This window comes from Bos javanicus, chromosome 10 (genome assembly GCF_032452875.1).
Source record: "Bos javanicus breed banteng chromosome 10, ARS-OSU_banteng_1.0, whole genome shotgun sequence".
Lineage (NCBI taxonomy): Eukaryota > Metazoa > Chordata > Mammalia > Artiodactyla > Bovidae > Bos > Bos javanicus.
Genome location: NC_083877.1, coordinates 2,128,956 through 2,144,346, shown reverse-complemented (window position 1 = coordinate 2,144,346; position 15,391 = coordinate 2,128,956). Strand labels below are relative to the sequence as shown.

Sequence of the window (15,391 nt, the reverse complement as noted above, 5' to 3'; positions counted from 1 at the left end):
AATGATGGCCTAAGGATAATGGTCACTTGGCTGGGTACACTGCTTGCCAAGTGACCCATACAGGCCAAAGTGGTAGACATAAACAACCTCTGTATGTCTTATAAAGGCCCCAACTTCTGCACTTTCCATGCAAAATATCTGCCAGCCTCTCTGGATCTCTTTACTCCTAGCCCCATAGTTGATATTCAGTCTTTCCACAGACTGGATGAATGCGATGATATTGTGGATAAATGGGTAAAGTTGAACACACTCAGGCAGTTCCTCCAAAAAGAAGGATTAGACTCAATTCCTATAGTGAAGTTGCAACTGTGGGCTGGCCATGAGGACACATGGGCTGTGAAGCGCTGGCAGCCCATGTCCCTGACTGAAGTCTGCCCCATCTGGTGGGCTCCAAGGATGGTAAACAACAGCGGCTTGCCCAGGACTGTGTTTCTTTGTGAAAGCCAGGCACTAACTTGCCTCCCTCCTTAAAACACAGTGCTTTGCACCTTAGAGATGGTCATAGGAGACCTAAAAGTGTTGAAAGAAATACTTCTAGATCATGTAGTCCTCAGACAGCGGCAATGACCTCTCCAAAATAAGGTTACTTCAGGGAAAATTCTCAAGGGAGAACTGACTTGTAACTTAGGGGCACCCTCAAGACAGTTTTCCCTACAAAAGGAATCCTTCAACTAAAAAAGACAATACACATTTTCCCCCTGACTTTAGTTGAACTGATTGATGACTCACTTTGGTGCTGGAAGGCATTTAAGTCAGTCTCAATCCACAGGCCAGAGTTAGTCTGGAGGACAGAATCTTCCTAGACTTCCTTCCTCCTTGCAGGCCAAGATGGAATCTGTCCAATCACTAATACATCTTACTGCACCTGGATTAATGCCTCAGGCCAAGCAATTCAAGGAGAAACCACTTGACACTTTCTACAGCAGACACGGATGGTTTATGGAATTTATTTAGCTAAGTGGGTCTGAGCCCTAGGTGCACGATTAAAGCAAGCACAGCAGATGGCCTCATCCTGTTGCTTGAAGTTTTGGTGAGAGTATCCTTAATTAAATGCTGTGTAAGACTAATTCACAGATTCAGTCCCAGCTTCTCTCAGCCAGATTAAGCAGAGTGGCCCCAGCTTCTGCTGGCATACTCATGGAAAAAATCACCAGAAGCCAAGACTGTAAAGAAATGAGTAGGCAGGTATCAGTACAAGGGGATATTCTGTGGATCCATCTTGGTTTTGCATGTTTTGTAAATAGAGGTTCTGACAATCTTTGTTTCAGATGAGTTTTCCAGGGATATTTTTTGTTTGTACGGCAGGCAGCCTTTGGAGATAGAGATGGTGTCTCCCTTTAGAGCAAAAGGCAGCCAGCCTTACTCCATGTTATAGAAGATTCAGATTCCCTAACGTCCAGGTTCTTCTGTCACCAACCCACTGTGAAAGCTACTGACACCCAGCCTTCTTTGTGTTGCCCTGCAGGACTTGGGGTTTAGGAAACCAGTGTGAAGGCAAATGCACTCTGACTACTGCTCTTGCCAGGACTGATAAAGTCTTATGATTCTAACCCAGGGGTTTTGTGTCTTCATCAGCAGCCATGAAGCTGTCTTGAAAGGTGGTAAGGATGGTAAAACTTCAGACCCTTCCCAGCTCTTAATGGTAATCCCAGCTATCTAATGGTAATCTGGCAATTCCATTATCAAATACTGTGCTTCATTATCACATGTTAATTCTGTCATTGATTTCATGATCTTTCCAAAGTAGAACCATGCATTTTGTAGTTGAAGAACCAAAATGTGAAACAATTATTTCAAACTAAAATATTTTTAGTATCAGGAAAGATCAACACCAGGTCATAGACCAATATTGCTGCTGCTGCTGCTTCTAAGTCGCTCCAGTCGTATCTGACTCTGTGCGACCCCAGAGACGGCAGCCCACGAGGCTCCCCCATCCCTGGGCTTCTCCAGGCAAGAACACTGGAGTGGGGTGCCATTTCCTTCTCCACTGCATGAAAGTGAAAAGTGAAAGTGAAGTCACTCAGTCATGTCCGACTCTTAGTGACCCCATGGACTGCAGCCCACCAGGCTCCTCCATCCACGGGATTTTCCAGGCAAGAGTGCTGGAGTGGGGTTCCATTGCCTTCTCCATAGACCAATATTAGGAAATGACAAATGCAGTAATGTTTGGAATCATATGTATGCTGTTAAATTACCTTACAGTATCATAATACATTCCAGCTGCTGTGGTCAAGTCTTTTCCTCTTCATGTACTTTTTCTATTTATGCATATAATTAGCATAATGAAGTGGAAAAGGTATTGGATGGGATATCAGGAAACCTGAGATCAAATACCAGTTTTGCCAGTTACTGGTTGCAAGACACTGGACAGGTTTCCTCCCACTACTATGGACCTTAGACTCTTCATCTTTAAAATGTGAATTAGGATGGGCAAAATGAATGGGTTTTGTTAGATTATTTTTTAGATTTTTTTCCCTAGTACTTGTTTTCAATGAATGGTAGAAAGGACTTATAGCCAAGATGGATAATTATGAGGTTTTGGGTTTTTTTTTTTCTTTTCCTATTTGCTTTAGCAGAAAGTTCAGACACTGGAATAAAGATTTCCACAACCGTCTACTTGTCCAAGCCCTTGTGAGCAAGATTTGTTGTAACCCTCCTTGAATTAGGGTTTACATTCCAAGGGGGTAACTCCTGTGAAATGAAAGAGAGGAACATTCCTTGCACAGAAGGTCTTTTCATTTGCTGTCCTTACCACACACAGACATCTTTCCTTTGGCCAGCGTATTACACAAACAAGAAAGTTAGTTGATTTCCTACTCAATACATGACACAACCTTGCCAAGGTCAGGGTGCCCTTGCCAGAGCTGGCTACAGGAGGAACACACATTGGCTTGAACTACCATCGGATTTTTCCTGAGCACAGTGGAGCAGCTAGAGACAATGAGATGGTCAGTCTCATTGGTTCATTCATTAATCAGTATATCAGTCAAAGCCCTTAGGACCTACTACAGCCAACCACTGGGAATATACATGTTACTGATAAGACCATGTAACTGCCCACAAGGATCCCACAATCACTTGCGGGAGGCAGATAAATCAACAGATGATTATAACACATCTGAAACTGGTGAAATTATAGAAGGGAGTTGAAACTGGTGAAATTATGACCATCTATTCTGTGGGAGCTGAAGAGGACTTCTCAGAGGAGAGAATTCTTGAGCTGAGACTTGGAGGCAAAGAATGAGAAGATATTCAAGCAAAAGAGCATATGAAAAGTAAAAAAGACAGATGAACTAAGATAGAGGGTCAGATATTTCAGTATGAGAGGAACATAGCTTTAGGGCTGCAAGTTACAGGAGATGAAGATAGAGAGGCAGGTAGGAGCATTTTAGGGTAAAAGGGGGACAGGGCTTTAAAAGACTTGAAACACTAGAGCCTGTTTATATGCTGAGTAGAAGGAGCTAACCGGAGAAGACAATGGCAGCCCACTCCAGTACTCTTGCTTGGAAAATCCCATGGGTGGAGGAGCCTGGTAGGCTGCAGTCCATGGGGTTGCGAAGAGTCAGACACGACTGAGTGACTTCACTTTTGCTTTTCACTTTCATGCATTGGAGAAGGACATGGCAACCCACTCTAGTGTTCTTGCCTGGAGAATCCTAGGGACGGGGGAGCCTGGTGGGCTGCTGTCTATGGGGTCGCACAGAGTCAGACACGACTGGAGTGACTTAGCAGCAGCAGCAGCAGCAGCAGAAGGAGCTAACAGGAAGGGTAAAGATAGAACAAGGGAGACCACTGCTGAATCAAGATCCTAGGGAAATTAGGAGATGTATTCTAGACATAAGTTGAGTAGAAAGGCTTGTCTGAAGTTGAAAATGGATCTCTTTCTCCTCTTAGAAAGGAAAAAGAGAAAATAGGTGCAGACGAAAGTGGGTTTGAAAGAGAAGCATGGAAAGCCAAGAATTTAGGCATCTGAGCCCTAGGAGCTAGAGAAAATGTAAGGTTCCTGCAGTCTGGGTGGTCAGCAATTTACATGCTTATTCATTCAGCCATTCCTTCCTTCAGAAATATCTGATGAATACAGAAATACAACGATGAACTAGACACTGATTCTCCTTCCAAAGAATATACAATCCAGTTCAGATTTTAAAGGCACAAACCTTGGTAGGAAGAAAATTCTTAGTATATGTTCATAGAATGAATAATGAATAAAAAAATAAGTTCAACAAGAAAGGTAGAAATGAAGTATAATTAGAATAGAAGGAGAAAGGACTATTTTCTAGGCTTGTGTGGGCCCAAAGAATGGGTGGATCTGAATATACAGAGCCTGGGAGGGAGTAGGAAAGGTCAATCTATGCAAAAAGAACACATGAGCAAAATTCTGGAGGTGAGAAAGGGTAGGCGCTAAGGCAGGGAATAGCAAATCTTTCCAAAGTGATGTTCAGCGAAGTAATATTTGGAAACAATAAAACAAGTCTTTCTTTCTTCGTGTTTCTTTGGGCCTCCTACACCAAAATTAGTGGTATTTATTGTCTTGGGTAGGAGACAAAACACTTCAAGAGAAGCCAGCATTAAAGTAGAAATATGTGGTATGGAATAGGAAGACAGTCCCAGAGGGAGCCCCAGAGGGAGGGAAAGAGAGCATCCTAAATTTTCTTACAATCCAGACGCAGGTGGCAGCAGTTGTGAATGGATGATTAGACCTAGAAATTCCCAGCAGCTCGGACAGAGAGCACGGAGAGTGGTCTGCAGAGACCTGGGGACCAAGGAGCAGAGAGAACACGTACATCTTAGGTGTGGATGTTGCTGAAAAGGGATCCTGTGCTATTATTTTCAAAGTCTGGCATCCTACGCATGAATATGACACCTCCTTTTAGGTTCTAGGACAACTTAAAACACTCGTGTTTCCCAGCCCTGACATCTATACTATCTTTGGGGAAAAGGTAAGGATTGCAAGAAACAAAAGAGATCTAAATTTGATTGAATTTTAATCCAACTAAGCCTAAGAAAAATCCAGAAGGGACTGAATTTAATTGGATTGGAAAGAATTTACTAACATCAGTGGAAATTCAGGTTGCTTATAGGGAAATAAAATTCCATTTTTTTAACCCCAAGTTTATGACCGTAAAATTCAGATATAATTACAAGTAAATAAAGTTATGACTGTAAGCACAAGATCTTAGTTTCTAAACACATTTCCTAATACAAGGCTTTTTAAAAGAAATGGTTGATTCAAATATGAGCAGGAAGGCACAAGGTGAGTCTGGTCTGGGATATATTGCTTTCCCAGAAAGCAAGAAAGCTTTCCAGGATCAATGAGATTGTGTCCGAGGATACTGGAAACAAACTGAAGGGCCACCCATAGTTGAAGTATAAAAACTCAAGCATCAAAGAGAATAATGATTGAAGTTGACTGAAAGATATTCTGAATGTAAAGAAAACCCACAAGTTTATAATGATATTGAAAAAAGAGAAACCAAGAAAAAAGTAATTTATCATCATTTACAGTATTCACTTAATCAATTCTTTACACTGAAAACTGGCAATTGAAGGAGAGAGGTAAGAATGAAAGGAAAGAGACAAGAATCTTTTCAATAACTATTTATAGCAAATGATCTGAGTTAAACAGGAAACCTCTACTTGGTGGACTAAAGATAATTACTTATGTACAAGAAATGACAAAATTGAACATTAGCTATTTTTGAAATCTCTGATGAAATTATTGATTTAAGCAAGAATTATCAATGGCTACTGAAATTATTAGATACATTGGCAATTAGAAACAGAATGTCCTTATGGCAGCAAAGTGACACCATGTGGATTACTTTCTAGTCTGCTGCTGCTGCTAAGTCGATTCAGTTGTGTCCAACTCTGTTCGACCCCATAGACGGCAGCCCACCAGGCTCTGCTGTCCCTGGGATTCTCCAGGCAATCCCACTGGAGTGGGTTACCATTCAGTTCAGTTCAGTTCAGTCGCTCAGTCGTGTCCGACTCTTCACGACCCCATGAATCGCAGCATGCCAGGCCTCCCTGTCCATCACCAACTCCCAGAGTTCACCCAGACTCACGTCCATCGAGTCAGTGATACCATCCAGCCATCTCATCCTCTGTCGTCCCCTTCTCCTCCTGCCCCCAGTCCCTCCCAGCATCAGAGTCTTTTCCAATGAGTCAACTCTTCGCATGAGGTTGCCATTAGACAAACCTAATTTTACCACTGGAGACTCAGTGTTCATCACCTTAATTCTGCGACCAAGCTCTAAACCACTAATAGTATATAAAAAGATAATACTTTCTACTCCATATGAAGTACCATGACAATGCAATCTTACTGGGATAGTTGAGGCTTAATCTAACTGAGCGACTGAACTGAACTGAACCAAATCTTTAGAGTCTAATTTCTAGGTTACAGAAAATACAGAGGCTAGAGTAGCACTGCCCTCCCCACATATATATGTTGCCACATATATAATTTAAAATTTTCTAGTCATCCACTTTAAAAAGTAAAATGAACCAATGAAATTAATTGTAGTGGTTAATACATTTTTAATCCAGCACACCTCAAATACTATCATTTCATATAAGCAATAATAAAAACAATGATAACCAAATAATAAAAAAAATATTAATGACATCATTTATACTCTTTATTTGTACTATGTCTTCTAAATTTGGTATGGATTTCACACTACAGTTCAGACTAACTACATTTCAAGTGCTTATTAGGAGCTGCTAGTCACCATATAGGACACCACAGGACTAGAAGAAAAAGCTAAACAACACTGTGGAATTTAGTTCTATGTGTCAACTTGGCTAGGCTATAGCAGCCAGATTTCAGCTAACCACTGATCTAGGCATCACTAGGGATGTATTTTATAGATGTGGTTCATGCCTACAATCACCTGACTTTAAGGAAAAGAGATTGTCCATGGGATAATGTGGATAGGCCTCATTTAATCAGTTGAAAGGCCTTAAAAGCAAAACTGAGGTTTCCTTGAGGGAGAAGCTCCTGCCTGAGAGTGTCTAACCTGCCAGCTTGCCCTTCAGATTACAGACTTGTCAGCCTATATAATCCCATAAACCAATTCCTTGTTTCATTCAATTCATACGTTTCATATACAGATACATGGTTTTCACATACACACACACACATATATATGATATTTACATATATAGTCTATTTTTATATATAATCTATGTCTATATATTATAAACCAGATCTAAGAGGTATATTGGAGACAACTGGATATTTTTGAATACGAACTTCTTGAATAATTAAGGAGCTATTGTCAGTTTTACAGGTGAGATAATATAAACTTATCTATGGAGGAAAACATCAATATTGTCTAGAGATGCCTTTTGAAGTAATAAAGGATTAGATGTCATGATGATGATGGATTATACTCTATTGACTAAATCTACATGAAGTCATAATGCTTAGTAAAATGAAGAAAATAAATCCAGCCTTTATCCTCATTGACATAAACTACATTATCTTTCAGTCAGTTCAGTTCCATTGCTCAGTTGTGTCCAGCTCTTTGCGACCCCATGGACTGCAGCATGCGAGGCCTCCCTGTCCATCACCAGCTCCTGGAGCTTGCTCAGACTCACGTCCATCGAGTCAGTGATGCCATCCAACCAACTCATTCTCTGTTGTCCCCTTCATTAGCTTTAGCATAACAATAGTTAATAAAGTTTCAGCCTAATATTTAATAGAGCTTCACAGCATGATAAATTGGTCTTTAAAAATTAAATGAGAGGGAACCTAAGGGTGCGATGCAGTTTGCTTTCACTAGCTGAGGGAACAGAAAGCATTCTCCTTCCAGAGCACGAAGAGCAATGACCAGAGTCACAGGAAGTGATGTGGACGATTCAAAATGTGAGTGTTTCCCACTTGGCCCCTAGCTCCACGTGACACCCCAGGACACTATGCCTCAGAATGATGACTTTTTACAATCAGCTATAAAACCAATATTTTGGCTTTTCCTGTTGTTTTCTTAAGAATACAGATGTTACTGGTCAAGTAACAGTGTGTTCTTACCAAAACTCTCCTGTACAACTAAAATGACAGATATTTTTCCTTCCTTTCTGTCACTAAATTGTAATGAAGTGTTGATAGTCTTTGCTGTTATGGTTACTGTTGTTACCATGGTGATAACCTATACATTCCGAAAGAAGAAAAAACCATATCCGCCCAGTGTATAGCATTATTTTATAAAAGTCCTCTGTCAGAAATACAAGGTAAGTTTACTTTTCAACATAAAATCTAAATAAATATTTGGGTACCTACTATGTACTTAGTTGAGTGTAGGACAGAATACTTTCTAATTTATGCATAAAATAAACTACTCAGTAGTTTGCAAGGCATTCTGCAAAGCTCTTTCACACATGTGATCCTATCAGAATCTCATGGAGACCCAAGTTTGATCCCTGAGTTGGGGAGATCCCCTGGAAAAGGGAACGGCAATCCACTCCAGTATTCTTGACTGGAGATTCCCATGGACAGAGGAGTCTGGTGGGATACGGTCCATGGGGTCGTGAAGAGTCAGACACGACTGAGTGACTAATACAAAACACACATACACACATTTCATAGGACTCTACGGAGTTTGTGGGTTAGGTGTTACTAACTTCATTTTGCAAAGTGGGAACATGGTAGACATAATTCGGTGCCTACCTGACATCCATTCATTCCATCATCCCAACCTCATTGCTAACAAAATCCTCAATGTGTTCAAGAGAAAAATTGCCCTGCTTCAATCTAGGTATTTGTTTTTCCTAGTCCTGCTGTAGGAGTATGTGCTATAGTTCAGACTCATGTCTCATAAAGTAGAAATCTGCTAGGGCTTCTGGGACATCTTTTTTGGTTGTGCGTGTGTTGGTTTTTGCTTAAAGGAACTAAACTACAGCTGAAACTCTCCTCCACTCTCCCTTCCTGCTTTGTATGTGATTGTGAGGACTGGAACTGCCATGGCTATTATGTGACCAGGAATGAAAAGAAAAAAAAAATACTGGTTCAACAGCCTAGTTTTGGATTTTATTATGTGAGACTATAAACCCTTATTTAAGAGACTAATGAAGATAACTTTTCTATTACCTATAGTTAAATGCATTCCCAACTGAAGCTGAGATAAGGTTTAAACGATATTCCCAAGATAACACAAACTATTAGGAACATGCTGTTGTTGGTGGTTAAGTCTTGTCTGATTCTTTGTGACCGCCATGGACTGCAGCATGCCAGGCTTCCCTGTCCTTCACTATCTCCTGGAGTTTGCTCAAACTCATGTTCATTGAGTCAGTGATGCTATCTAACCATCTCATCCTCTGCTTCCCTCTTCTCCTTTTGCCTTCAATCTTTCACAGCATCAAGATCTTTTCCAAATTTGTGTTGTTTTAAGTCACTAAATTTGTGGAAATTTGTTAAAGCAGCTGGAGAAAACAGCACAAAGGGCTTCTTGCTGCTATTATTAAGCAGAGAGCTTGACCTCTATTAGACCACAGTCTATTCTGAGTTACATTAACTTGAGAAGAATAAAACTTCATTTTTTAAAATAAAATATTTTGCAGTGCACTTTCCATTCATTCAAGTTTACTTCTCCCACTGTTTTTTTCTCAATCAGTGATACGTTAGTGTTCTTCTAGGTGATTCTCTGGCTATAGAGTTCAATGAGATGATATCAAACTCTTCTGGGTTTGCTCCTTGTATATGACATTTCTTTTATTAGCTAACCATGGCATATTTTATAGTTATTTGTATATAATTTAAGAGACCTTGCTTAGAAATCAAAATATTAACATTCATGGTTCATTCATTCATACATGTATTAAACTAATGTTTTATTAAGCATCCACCAAAAGTCATAAAGTCAAGCAAAAAGACTTTGACCAAACACTAATAAAAGCGATGCCTGACCCAGAGGCTTCTGTCATAACAGAACCATGGCCTCTTCATTTTCATGAGACTATATATTTTCAAGATTGCTGGGAGTAACATGAATAACCTGAGATATGCAGATGACAGCACCCTAATGGCAGAAAGCAAAGAGGAACTAAAGCTTCTTGATGAAGGTGAAACAGGAGAGTGAGAAAGCTGACTTAAAACTCAACATTCAAAAAACTAAGATCATGGCATCCGGTCCCATCACTTCATGCAAATAGATGGGGGGAAAATGGCAACAGTGAGAGACCTTTATTTTCTTAGGCTCCAAGGTTACTGCAGATGGTGACTGCTGCCATGAAATTAAAAGAGGCTTGCTCCTTGGAAGAAAAGCTGTGACCAAACTAGACGGCACATTAACAAGCAGAGACCTCGCCCGCGCGGTGGGAGCGAGCCACCTGAGCAAGACAGCGGGTGGAGAGCTGCGCACCCGCGGAGCGGCCTTCCTGGGCGGGCCAGCCCCTGCCGCCTCCTGCCCCATCTCCGGAAACTGACATCTCCCAATAACAGACCTCGAGAGGACGGCTGGCTAAAATCCTTGTTTGTCCAGAAAGTTGACCCAAGGACAGATGCTCACTATAACCTCCTAGCCAAAAAGGAAACCAGCAGTCTGTACAAATTACAGTTTCACAATGTGACACCGGAACGCCTAGAAGCATACAACAAAATCGGTCAAGAGATGTTGCCACAGATTCATGAAGATAAACATTACCCTTGTACTTTGGTGGGGACTTGGAACACGTGGTATGGCGAGCAGAATCAAGCTGTTCGCCTCAGGAGATATGAAGGAGGCTATCCAGCTCTCACCGAGGTGATGAATAAACTTAAAGAAAATCAGGAATTTTGGAATTCCATAAGGCAAGAAGCAACAGGCTTCTCTCGAGAATCAGCTGCTGGTGGCGTTCAGTTTCTGGAATGAGCCCATCTCACGGTCCGGACCGAACATACATGAACTCAGATCCTGCCAGCTCCGACCAGGAACTATGTTTCAATGGGGCAATTACTGGGCTCGTGCTCTTCGCTTCAGACAGGAGGGCAATGAAGCAGTTGGAGGGTTCTTCTCCCTAATTGGGCAGCTCTATATGGTGCACCATCTTTGGGCTTACAAGGATCTTCAGACCAGGGAAGATATACGGAATGCAGCATGGCATAAACATGGCTGGGAAGAACTAGTATATTATACAGTCCCGCTTATTCAGGAAAGGGAATCCAGAATCATGATCCCACAGAAGACCTCTCCCCTCCAGTGAAGTGACGGAATGGAGATGTGCCTACAGAAGTTTATGTGACAAGTGCTTGTCATCAATCAATTTGAACTGTGTGAGAGAGAAACACTTAAGTGTAAACTGCTGTATATAGCTTGTAAAAGACCTCTTTTCTTTAAAATTTACATAATCACAAGACAGGAAACTATTACAGTTTGGCGTGGGCTGTAGTCCTCTGGAACATCCTTAGGTTTATCGAATGTGCTGTATAATATTAACAACAATCCACCTCTCCCCACCCCCCCAGGAAAAGAGAGCCCAACTGAAAATTGGAGTCATCTCCAAGTAAGAATCTAACCATGGGGGGAAAAAAGTTAGCCATTTTTTTATAAAGAGCAACTTTGCTTTATAATTACAAATTTTTTAGACAAATTTCTTGTATCAGGAAGAAATATAAATTTCATCATGTTTCTGTAGCTTTTTTTTCTGAATTTCAGACTCGGAACAAATTATGTGTGTACTCAATACCTGGAAATGTTTTACTTCACTCTCATTTTTAATGTCAGCATAGTAAACTGTGTCGTCATTGAGGGGGAAGTGGTTGATCAGTAATTCAGTCTCCATTTTGCATATTGTGATATCTTTATACAGGAGGAAAAGATGGCTTGAACCTGTGTATCTTATGTGACTTTGGAATGAACACCTTGAACAGCACTAATTTTTATTTGTAATATTTTTCTACAACAAAACGAGTAGCATTAGGAAAAGAGGTTTTATTCTGTAAACAGTCATCTGTGACCTGTGTTTTAATAAGCTCACAGCAGATTCTTCGAAGTTCATGAATGGGGGAGGGGAGTGTGCATGTTGAGATTTAAATTGGCATAAAACTGCATACTTTGTCTAGCTCTGATTTCGTTTTTTAATAGTGCCAATTTTGTGACTGTAATCATGTGAAAGTCCTGTTGAAATAAAAAATTATATCTGACCCCCAGATCAAATAATTTATGTTAAAGTGTAAATAAATTTCATATCAAATGTCAAAAAGAAAAAAGCAGAGACATGATTTTGCTGACAAAAGTCCATATAGTCAAAGCTATGATTTTTCCAGTGTTCATGTACAGATGTTCATGTACAGTGTTCATGTACAGATGTTCATGTACAGATGTGCAGAGAGTTGGACTATAAAGAAGGCTAAGCACCAAAGAACTGATGCTTTCAAATTGTGATGCTGGAGAATACTCTTGAGAGTCCCTTGGACAGCAAGGAGATCAAACCAGTTAATCCTAAAGAAAATCAACACTGAATATTCATTGGAATGATGGATGCTGGAGCTGAAGCTCCAATACTTTGGCTACCTGATGCGAACTGACTCATTGGAGAAGACCCTGATACTAGGGAAGATTGAAGGCATGAGGAGAAGGGGATGAGATGGTTGGATGGCATCATTGACTCAATGGATGTGAGTTTGAGCAAACTCTGGGAGACAGTGAAGGACATGGAAGCCTGGCATGCTGCAGTCCATGGGGTCATAAAGAGCTGGGCACGACTGGGCAACTGAACAACAAACAACAGCAACGTATATTTTCAAAAAGGAAGACATGTGAAACACGTTTTCTTTTCCATGTTATTTACTTATTTTTTAAGAAACCAATGCTTTTTACACACACAAATTAATGTGATATGATTGTGCTCTCCATGCAATAATGATGGAATTTATAAACTCTACAATCTCACAGTGCTCTGCAAAACAGTATAGTCTAGCAAGGGGCCCAAGTTTAGGTATATGATGCATGCAGTTTGGTTCCAATTCTGTCCACACATCTGACTCTTTGTATGTCCTTGTTTGGAGACAAGGTCAACTTCCTAAGTTTGCTGCCCTTTGTGAATATAAGGCCGGGGCCAAATGTCCCTGCCTAACCTCAGTTATTTACTATCAAATTAGAATAAATTGCATACACAGTTACCAGTCACATAGTTAACTGTACACAAATAGAATTCAAAGTTTCTATTCATACCCATGAACTTAGTTAAAACTACTGGTTGCGTCAATTTCCAGGGTAAATATACATGTGTTCTTTCTAGGTCCTCCATTCCAAAATATTCCCAGAGGACACTTGCTATTTCATTTTCCGGCACTGCCAGAGATTTAAGACCAAGTCTCAGGAGGGCCCTGACCAAGGAATGCCCAGCCCAGAGATTCGGCAGGGCTCAAGAAACTGGATCCACAGGGCTGAGTCTTTCTCAGCTTCCTCCCTTGAAGAATACTACAAATACTCTAAGTCAATAGATGTCTGGTTTATGGTTTTGGGTGTCTTTGAGTTGAAATACTGTTGACAAGAAGAAAAGTGTAATTAAAAGACATTTTTGATTTTTAGTTTGTCATAAATTTGAAAGTTAGTAAGCTCCTTCTTTCATATAAAGTATTTTTAGACACAGTTGGCAAACCATATGGATGTATTTCTAGTTCTTTATTTCTAGTAAGGTTTTATTAAAAAAGAAAAACACAGATTAACTAGAGCTTTCAAATTAGTGCATACTTCAATGCTAGCCATTTAGACACTCATAGGATACCTTCAACACTCTCATTTGCCCACATGGAAAGAAAATTTTTTTCTTTCCCTGTAGCACCTTGGAGCCACACCTGCCTGTTTAAAATCAGGCACACAGCAGAGGAAGTGCTGATGAATTTGGTACTGTCTAGACAAGTACACTAATGTGCAGTGTTGGGCCGGTGGTTGTCATGGTAATAAGCAAATAAGCTCTTACAGCTCCACTAAATAGTGGGTTGTGGATGCTTCCTTTACAATAGGCAATTTTCCCTCCCTTGAAAGGGGCATTGCCAAAAACGATCTGACTAGCTCTAAGACATGGAATCATGACATGCAGCAATGTTTCAGGTTGTAAGATAAATGCCACATTCTAATGTTTCTTGTAAAAGTAATTCATTTTCTTTGCCATTTGTCAGCATATTAATAAGTCCCTCATTATGTTGCAGAGCCTGAGCCGAAGAAACAACAGAAAATGGGCAGGAAATCTAAAGTGTTTTCACTGCTCTAATAAATAATAGCTTTTAAGTTTTTCTCTCATTAGAATTATTCCTTCCTTTCATGCAAGCAATACTTTTCAGTCTCTCACTCCATACTAGTCACTGTGCTAACCTCCAGGCACTCAGACTTGCAGAGGGGCTTCTTTTCCTTCAAGGAGCTGAGAGTTTGGTGGGTAACACAGAGAAGCCAAGCATTACAAGGCAGATTTGGATAAGTGATACACATGACACTCTGGGTACTTTCAGGACAAGTATATATGGCACATACATACTTCAGAGAAACCCGTATGCAAGTCAAGACGCAACAGTTAGAACTGGTCACGGAACAACGGGCAAGTCCAAATTGGGAAAGGAGTACATCAAGGTTGTATATTGTCACCCTGCTTATTTAACTTACATGCAGAGCACTTCATGCAAAATGCTGGGCTGGATGAAGCACAAGCTGGAATCAAGATTGTCAGAAGAAATATCAATAACCTCAGATATGCAGATGACACCACCCTTATGGCAGAAAGTGAAGAACTAAAGAGCCTCTTGATGAAAGTGAAAGAGGCGAGTGAAAAAGCTGGCTTAAAACTCAACATTCAAGAAACTAAGATCATGGCATCGGGTCCCATCATTTCATGGCAAACAGATGGGAAACAATGGAAATAGTGAGAGACTTTATTTTCTTGGGCTCCAAAATCACTGCAGATGGTGACTGCAGCCATGAAATTAAAAGACGCTTGCTCCTTGGGAAAAAAGCTATGACAAACCTAGATAGCTTATTAACAAGCAGAGACATTACTTAGCCAACGAAGGTCCATCTAGTCAAAGCTATGGTTTTTCCAGTGGTCATGTATGGATGTGATAGTTGGACTGTGAAGAAAGCTGAGCACCAAAGACTTGATGCTTTTGACCTGTGGTGTTGGAGAAGACTCTTGAGAGTCCCTTGGACTTCAAGGAGATCCAACCAGTCCATCCTAAAGGAAGTCAGTCCTGAATATTCATTGGAAGGACTGATATTGAAGCTGAAGCTCCAATAATTTGGCCACCTGATGCAAAGAACTGACTTACTGGAAAAGACCCTGATGGTAAAAAATTGAAGGCAGGAGGAACAGGGGATGACAGACAATGAGATGGTTGGATGGCATCATGGACTCAATGGACATGAGTTTGAGCAAGCTCTGGGAGATGGTGAAGGACAGGGAAGCCTGGTGTGCTGCAGTC

The 15,391-nt window shown here is 40.6% G+C and overlaps 1 pseudogene; it reads left to right on the top strand.

Annotated features, from left to right (window-relative positions):
- Positions 1–12,122, top strand: part of LOC133255477 (protein NipSnap homolog 2-like) — a 90,960-nt pseudogene extending 78,838 nt beyond the window's left edge.
- Positions 12,123–15,391: the final 3,269 nt, after the last annotated feature.